Source organism: Alligator sinensis, unplaced genomic scaffold (assembly GCF_000455745.1).
Source record: "Alligator sinensis unplaced genomic scaffold, ASM45574v1 scaffold442_1, whole genome shotgun sequence".
Taxonomy (NCBI): Eukaryota; Metazoa; Chordata; order Crocodylia; family Alligatoridae; genus Alligator; species Alligator sinensis.
This window is the reverse complement of record NW_005841829.1, coordinates 2,170,702-2,178,373: the sequence shown is the minus strand read 5'-3', so window position 1 is coordinate 2,178,373 and position 7,672 is coordinate 2,170,702. Positions and strand designations below refer to the sequence as shown.

The window sequence follows — 7,672 nt, the reverse complement described above, 5'->3', positions numbered from 1 at the left end:
CTCTTTCCTGCCTATGCAGGGGGTCGGACTCGATCTATTGAGGTCCCTTCCGACCCTAACATCTATGAATCTATATGAGTGGCCTTCCTCTGAACCCTCTTGAGCTTGTCCACATCCCTCTTAAAGTGCGGCACCCAAAACTGGACACAGTACTCCAACTGTGGCCTGACCAATGCCGCACAGAGGGGAAGTATCACCTCCCTGAACCTGTTTGTCATGCACCTGCTAATGCGTGATAAAGCGTGGTTAGCTTTACTGATTGCTTCGTCACATTGATGACTCATGTTCATCTTGGTGTCAGCAATGACTCTGAAGTCCTTTTCCGCTGCTGTACTTCTGAGAAGGTCCTCCCCTAGCCTGTAAGTGTGCTGGTGATTCCTTCTTCCTAGATGCAGCACCATGTACTTGTCGTTGTTGAACTGCATCCTATTCTGTTCTGCCCACTTTTCCAAACTGTCCAGATCTGCCTGGATTTGTTCCCTACCCTCTAGTGTGTTAACTTTACCCTGTAATTTGGTATCATCTGCAAATTTGGATAGAGTGCTTTCCACACCTTCATCCAAGTCACTGATGAAGACATTGAACAACACAGGTCTAAGGACTGAGCCCTATGGGACTCCACTCCCCACATCTTTCCAGGTCAATACCGAGCCATCCACCACCACTCCCTGGGCGTGACCCCTAAGCCAATTTGCCACCCACCTGACCATGTAATCATCTATGTCAGGGGTTGTCAGCCGGACGTACACATACCCCTAGGGATACTTAGACAAGTCGTAAGGGGTACACGCAGCTGGGTGGGGACAGTGTGCCTGGGGCACAGCGGTGGTGTCTCCCCCGGCACGTTTGCCTCTTACCTGGGGGAGAGGGAAGGCGAGGGACGCACCAGGCACTGCTGGCCCTGCACAGCACACCTTGGGCCTCCCTGCCTCCACCGTCTGATTGGTCCCTGCCCCATTCCCTCCTGCACTGTGTGGGGCTCAATCCCCAGCCCCACTCCATCCCTCATGGGGGATGGATGGACGGACGAACGGGAGGGGAGAAGACAACAGATTGAGGCTCCTGTGGTGAAGGAGCGGGGCAGGAGCAGGGGCTGGGGTGAATGGGGTCCCAGCCAGGCCGGATGGTGGGCAGAGGCCTTGGGGTGCCACACCACCTGGCCCAGCCAGGGCCCCACTCACCCCAGCCCTGCTCCTGCCTATGCCCTGCTTTCTCCCTCACCACGGGGGCCTCAATCTGCCCCCCTCCATGTCCCCTTCCCTTCCCCCTGCTCCTTCCTCCATAGACTTAACTGCTGTGGGGAGTGTACACGTACACACTCAGCTCCCACAAATAATTTTTTCTCTCTCCACCTATGCAATGCCTGCCAGAGCCCCACTCCCTCCCTCACCATGGGGGCTTCAATCTGCGCGCCCCCTCCCCCCCGCCAAAAAAAACCCAGAAAAAAATATGAAGGGGCACATGAACTGAAACTTTGAGAATGAAGGGGTACACTAATTAAAAATGGTTGAAAACTCCTGATATACGTCATGGCTGTTCAGTTTATCAGGTTCTGGAAGACCTATCCTTTATGACAGTGCTAAAGGTCCTGGAGCTTGTTGCATTGCTATGAGAAAATCTCTTTCTGTAGAAGAAGAAACAAGTTGCCTTTCCTCTATGAATTTTTGGGCAATGATCAAATAATACCTGCTCAGAAGTTTTGGGTGTTTATACTCTAAGAGCTGATCTAATTAAAGCACCTGGAGCATCTCATGTATTGGTGTCCCTGCACTTAAAAATAGTGGCGGGGCCACTTTAGATAAAGCTCATTCAATGAGCTTTAGATGAAGCTTGTCAAGTGAGCTTTAGTTAAAGCACCCCCAGTGCCATTTTTAAAAGCGGGGATGCTGATACGACACACGAGAGTCTGCTGGAGCACAGTAATTACCATGCTCCAGCAGATTCGATTAATCGAGTCCACTCCGACATGCTGTAATTACAGCACGTCGGAGTAGCCTTGCTGCTCATGTATGAGCACACTTTAAGTACAGTTGTGCCAGAGGGCCAAAAAGGATGTCCAATCTAAAATAAACTGCAAATTCCACAGGTGGAGAAAAGTGCTGTGAGCCTGCCAAGCCATGCTGCTTTGAGCTAGCAGAAGTTTCAGCCAAACGTATCAGAGGCCTCTGCTAAAGGTTATATTTTGGAAGGTTTGTTTTGGTTGCTTTAAAATATTGTGGTGTTGTTTAATCTATTACAAATAGTGCACAGTCTTGAAATGAAAGAATCAGCTACTCATTAATGGAGATGCTTGGCATATCTACACGGGCAGTTAACGTGCCTGAATTTTCTGTGCAGAACATTCAGGTTCATTAAAGCATTCCCTGGTGCACATCTACACATGAACTCCCATCAGGAGCAAATTGGAGCTCAAGGCTCCCCCAGGTGCCAGCCCCAAGCTGGCAGAGGGTGTTTGGGTTTAGCCCCCAGCTCTGGAGGGCTGAAGGTTGGAGTGGAGGAGCTGTCTTGGATTGGTGTGCAGCCCCAGCCGGGGGGTGATCGGGCTTGCCCTGAGTTAGCGGGGCCAACTCTTGCACCCATGTGGAGATCAGGATGAGTCCCAATGTCCACATGGCTGGGAGGCAGCTGCCCAGTAACTGGGACAGCTCTCTGCCACATGAAAATTGGGATAGTTTAATACTGGTATCTACAGTACCTGTATCTACAGGTACTAGGAAACAGCGCATTATGCTAATATACTGCACAGTAATTGCTGCACATGTGTAGTCAGTGACACTTGAATGCAAATTAGATTTGTTTAATGTACTGTAAAGTGTCTCATGTAGATGCACCCAGTAAGTCTACATGAGCCCCCTTTTCTCTTCGGTTGGTTCTGCCCCAGGTTCAGTGGTGTTTCAAAGTGCTTTTGGCAGTCTGTGAAATCTGTATTTCCCCACATCCCCATCCACAGGTGACTCTGTTGCCATATATGCAGTGGAAGACACTCCATAACTATTTCACAATGTCATTTAGTTTTTCAGTTTTGATGGTAGGATTCCTGCATGGTGTCTAGCTCCATATGGTTGCAGCAGCTCTGTGGCTTTGGCCTCCTTTGTCATCTGTGTAGGACTGCTAAAATTTCATCCCCTTTTGTTGGCATTGGACCTTGGGCCATCCTGCTCCAGGTCATGCATATCATTTAAAAAAGGGCAGACTGACACATTTTACTCCAAGGTGAATTCTGTAACTATGCTTGCACTCTTCTTTCCACCCCTTACAGGTAGAGGAAATCTATTTGGTCCTTTTAGAGCCAGGCAACAATATGTTTCACAGTAGTTTTGTCGGTGGCATTTCCTGCAGGCTAATGAAGCTTTGGTAGGAAGCAAGGTGTTTCCCAAATAAGGTCTTAAAGTAAGAGAGATGGGTTTCCCTTACTTTAAGAGAAGCAGCAGAGATCAGAAATTCTGCCTGCTGTGGTGGTACTTTCAGTGGTCTTTGAAATCTGTAGCTGAGGTGGTTTGAAAAAAAAGAGTACAAACTTTTCTCAGACCCTAAGGCTATTCAATTACATTGATAAAATCCATGAAACCACAAGCTCTGTGTTTACAAGTTTTATCTGTAGAAGGAGTTCTGAAGTCTTTCAAATATTTTGCAGTTGGGAGGGTTTTTTTCCACTGCCAAAGTTAGTGTGCGTTAAATGTGGTGGTAACTCCAGGATAATTTATTACCTGTTTTCTTCAAAGCAATGGCCCATTATTTCTGAGTGGACCTTGGATTCACTTCAGAAAATATGGTAGTTTGGTGGATATGTGAAATTCACTGATAGATCTCATTTAACGCTTCCTAATCTGAACTGAGACTGTCTTATACGATGAAGAGAGAGTTCGAGAGGAACTGCAGACTTTGTTTTGAAGGGTATTAAATCAAGTAAGAGGTATTGTGTGACTTCTCTTAAAACAGTTTATATTACAGTATCTGCTGAACAACATAGGAAAGAGGCTTCAGTGCATCTGTACTCGCTTCAGCTCTACAAGAGAGAATCTCCTGCAAATTTAATACTGAAGTCTCAGAGCCAAAGCAGCCATCACCCTTCTTAACGGCTATCACTTTTCTGTTTCTGTTGCCATCCCTTGTGCCTCCTTTTGATCTCTCCCATACCACTGCTTCATCATACTCTCATTAAACTTTGCCAGTCTGTGCCATGCAGGCTCATTCTGGCACTGTTTGAAGCCCAGTTCAAGGGGCCTTCTCAAAATCTATGTGATGCAAAAATGGGAGATTTTTTCAGCTACCCAAACATGCACACATAAAAGCCAGCTTTGTGAAAGGGCACTGCCATGAACATCAGGGCTTTGTGGGGTATCTTGCATGATTTAAGTTTTGGTGATATGGCATGCATAATCTCTACGTACAGGTAATGTCAAGGTGCATTTAGCCTTATTGCCCTTCTGTTCACATGTATTGTGGTATTGGATATAAAATGTATTTCTTATGTGCTATAATAGGGCCAGGATTGCACAATATGAGAATGACTTTCAAGTAGTAAACTATGCGTTTCTTTGACCTGTAAGAAGAACCCTGAGCCTAAGCGTTTGAGGAGCGGTAAGGCGAGAAGCAGTTATGCCTTGAAATTAGCATTTGACTTGAGTTGTTTTCTCCTGTCCCACATGGATGTGCTCTCAGGCACAGGAGCCAGACTTTACCTGACAATGGCTAATCAAACTATTTGGGGGAAGGAGATTTCTTCCCATGGGGGGGAAATTATCTGTGAGCATCTTTAGGATTAGTAGTCTCCATGTCTGAAATGATGCACATATTCTACTCTTAATTAGATGAGGAAAGGTGTTACTCTATCAGATATGCACCTTGGTGGAGGGTGGGGGGCAGAGAGTTATATGCATAGAGTTGGCCTCCTGAGAATCAGAGTCGCTATATGTGAATAGCTACATAAACAACTATATTTAAGCCTGCCTTGAGAGCATGGTTGGGTCTTCAGTTTTTCCTGGATATAGGGAAATGCTGGAGTCCCCCAGCTCATGAGCTTGGTGGAGACTGCATTCTTGGATTAAAAATGCAGAGCAAGAACGGGTTAGTGTTCTGATATTTTCTTTTGTTTGTTTATTATTATACTTCTGTCTGTATCTCAACATATGGTTACTGATTTCTTATACTTGTTCCTGTTTTATAACAGGAAGATTTTGGTTATCTTTTTATATCCCACTTTTTGTCAGTGATTCCAGTGATTTTAACCATACAGGCCTGCCCATTCTAAGAAAAGTAAGGGGGTCCATCTTTTCATAAAACTTGACTGGTCAAGGGTCACGCCACTAGCTGGCAGAATCCCCTCTACTAAGGGCTGGTGAGGCCTGAGACAGACAGGTAGGGCTGAGGCATATCGGGCCAAGGAGTTGGCTCCTGGTACATCTCAGTTTATTCTTAGTGTTCAAGCAGCAGTCAGTAGAGGTGGGTTTGGGGCAGAAGGGTGCCACAGAGGTGTGGAAGTTCCTTGGGAGTGTCCCAGAGATGCACCTGGCATGCATCTGGGACTGGGGACTGTTACAAGCACTGTAAGATCAATGACTGGCTGTAATTTGGAGGAAGCCTTTCAAAGGAACCAGAATGCTGGGATACAGGTGTAAGGACATATTAGCTGCAGGCTTAAGAGAATGGAATCAAGGAATTTGAACACGTGTTGTTCATCTACCCTATTGGATCCCTGAGAGATGCTCCGGGGAATGGGTTATCCATGGTTGCGTTATCCAGACCTCTTGCATTGAACAAAAGTGATGGAGACCTGTGTTTTTGCAACGTGGGGCTCTGAGTTCTTTCTTTGCTTTTGCCATGATAAAAGTGGCCTTGCTGTGCTGCAAAGCAACAAACAAAAAGATCCAGATTATGGAGTGGCTGTGTTTAAATCTTGTTTGCTCATGGTGTTTTGATGCTCCTGTTTTTATTCCTTATTATTTACTGTGTTGGTGCTCTTAAACTGACATAGTCACTGTCATGAAGAACTTATGATCCAAAAAAAGCCAAATACCAGAGGAGAAAGGAAGACAGTTCATGCAGTCCGTGTTTTCCTGTTGCAGAAAAAAAAGGTGCAGTCTTCCTAATATTTATTTAATAAAGTCAAATACTTAAAAACTAAAAATGTTAGAATTCAGAAAGTTGCCAGTGTAACTTCTTATGTGTATGTGCATGGATGCTGAATTAACAATGTTAATTCTAGCATTTTTGAATGCTTAATTTCTAAGCTTAATGTTCGTGTGTGTCTGAGTGTGTAAGTGCAAACTGAAAAAACAGAAATGTCTTAAGTGGAACTATGGTGGCACCCACGTGTGCCATGGAACCTTTAGGGCTGCTCCACTGACGGCATCCAAGCAAACCAGCTGATAGCAGTAGTAGGTTGTCATCTTCCATGTGGACCAGAACTAGAAAGAGACTGAGCATACACAATCATTAGTTGGTTTTCACGTAGATGCGTTTGACTTCAAAGGAACTTTGGGGTCCCATCCAGGTCCTGGATGGGAGTGTGCACTAGTATCCCCAGTTTCTTTGTCCTATCAGTCACAGGACCCAATTGCCTGGCACTTCAGCTAATCTTTCTTCTTTTCCCACTGTTCCGGCCTCTTGTCTTGTTCCTCCCACATGGTCTTACCAATTGCTTTTCAGTCCCAGACTTTCTTCACAGTCTCATCATTAAATCTGGGAGTTCCTCCCTTCCCCTGATTCCTAATCCTCTTTTCTTTGTGTAGCAAGTTCCTTTCTCCCTCCACACCTCAATTTCTAATCCCAGTTTCCCTCCCCTACTGCCAGGCTCTTCTTTCCAGTCTATGACCCTATGCCTAGCTCTTGTTTCCTCTGCATTTAAAATAGGTATCTTCTTCAACTAGGCTTCTTGAGCCTGGCAGGAACAGCATTAAAAATCAGTAACATAATTAGGGAGTGGAGGGGTGGAGGAATTGGAAACTGGGACATCAGCTCTTCTTTTGTGTCTTAGGGACAGCGGAAGGGGGACCCTGCAGCCATCACAGCTATATGCATCATAGCTGCCAGTTACCCTGCTTACACCTCTGTTACGAACCCAGGAGAAAGGAGCCCCCAATTTACGTTCTCATTTTAAGTACCTAGACCCATCGCAGACTGTAATAGACCATACTTTCAGGGAAAATCTTGGGCTGTGGCTGCAAAGCTCTTACCAGTGCACCCATCTCTGCATCTGGCCTGCTGGGCGAGCGTGCAAGTTACTTCTATCCTTGTGTCTCCATTTTCTGCCTGTGTAACAGGTAAATGGTGATGACTGCCTTCTGTAAAGAGCTTTGGTGATCTTGTATACTAATTGTGAGTGTTTTTCCACCCAAAGATGGGAAATTCATGTGAATTTCCAAGGGGATAGCAGAGGGCATTCTCCTGGATGCTGTGAGGACATGGTCCAGCCCTCCTGCTAAATTTCGAGTCTGTGGTCAAACCCTAGGTCTTTTAGAATCCTCCTAAGAAAAGGTCACCAGAACCTTTTAACAGGGCAAAAAAATTTGGGTTGACCAAAAGATTCAGGTTGAGGCATGGAAACATATAGTTCAGCCAAACGGTTTGGCAGCATCATAAGCCACTGGAAAACTAGTCTTACAGTGGAGAGATCACTGACAGCCTTAATACCGGTTGATGCTATCGCCTCACCTCTAATAATAGCTCCTTT

General features: G+C 45.7%; 1 protein-coding gene across 1 annotated transcript in view; it reads left to right on the top strand.

Annotated features, from left to right (window-relative positions):
- LDLRAD3 (low density lipoprotein receptor class A domain containing 3) overlaps positions 1 to 7,672 on the top strand; it is a 148,913-nt gene that overhangs the window by 31,558 nt on the left and 109,683 nt on the right. The window lies entirely within an intron of this gene.